The 871-nt window shown below is 41.6% G+C and overlaps 1 protein-coding gene across 6 annotated transcripts in view; it reads right to left on the minus strand.

The window, feature by feature from the left end:
• DACH1 (dachshund family transcription factor 1) overlaps positions 1-362 on the minus strand; it is a 271,940-nt gene extending 271,578 nt beyond the window's left edge. For 2 of the 6 annotated variants that reach the window (XM_026856414.1, XM_026856420.1), the window contains exon 1: positions 315-336. The gene's annotated coding sequence lies outside the window, so the exon portion shown is untranslated. Of the gene's footprint in view, positions 1-314 lie in introns of all 6 variants that reach the window. The other 4 variants (XM_026856377.1, XM_026856385.1, XM_026856403.1 and 1 more) reach the window with 4 other exon arrangements.
• Positions 363-871: the final 509 nt, after the last annotated feature.

The raw sequence follows: 871 nt of genomic DNA on the forward strand, positions 1-871 counted from the left end.
AAAAAAAAAAAAAAAAAAAAAGTAAATTAATGAAGTCTCAAAACCTCTCCAGTAATTTTTCTTCCGGTCTCACACTTAATATTTCTGCTGGATACTGATATGGAAAGATGTCAGCACCTTTATAATCTGCCAAGATAGGCAATGATAGGATATTTTGTGCAGCAGTTCTTTCAGGACCCAGACCTCTTCCCAGTTCAGATAAGGCAAAGGTAACAAACCCACTTCACAGGTACACAGCAGCATTGTTATTCCCTGATATTTTAGGCAAGCACATCATAAAATCTCTTCTATAAACTTTGATTAACTTGGATTACCTTTAAAGTAGCCAAGCATTTTATCCAGAATTTTTACAACATGAAGAACACTACACTACATTTATGTCTTGTCTCTTTTCAGAAAATTTTTTAAGATGTCCTCTTTCTCCTGCCCTCATCTCCAGGAGGACTTTCTCGCACTCCCCTCCTCCTTCTTTTCCCCCCTCCCATTCAGCTGGGGGGGGAGGGGGGGAGGGGGAATATTCTTTGTCATTCCCTCTCTTTCTGACACAAATGAAACGGGCTTTCTTCTATCAGCTGTTCACAGAGGAGATACCCAGTGCCTCTTTGAGAAATACAAGAATCACTGAGATCTCAAAGCAGAGAACTGTCAGTCAGCATGTAAAATTTAACACACACACCCCTAGAGTAAATACTCACTGAGCAGTCTCCCTGCGTCCTGGTCACACTCCCATGTCATCCGCATGTCCCAACACTAACCCAGGGCTTAATGCTAAAAATCCCCTTACAAGGCACAATTTTGGGCTCTGCGCAGTCTTCCTGCAAACTCAACAAAACACCAGGAATCAAACTAGCTGATTTCTGCCTCATACATA

This window comes from Athene cunicularia (genome assembly GCF_003259725.1).
Source record: "Athene cunicularia isolate RWA chromosome 1 unlocalized genomic scaffold, athCun1 chr1_part1, whole genome shotgun sequence".
NCBI classification, from domain to species: Eukaryota; Metazoa; Chordata; class Aves; order Strigiformes; family Strigidae; genus Athene; species Athene cunicularia.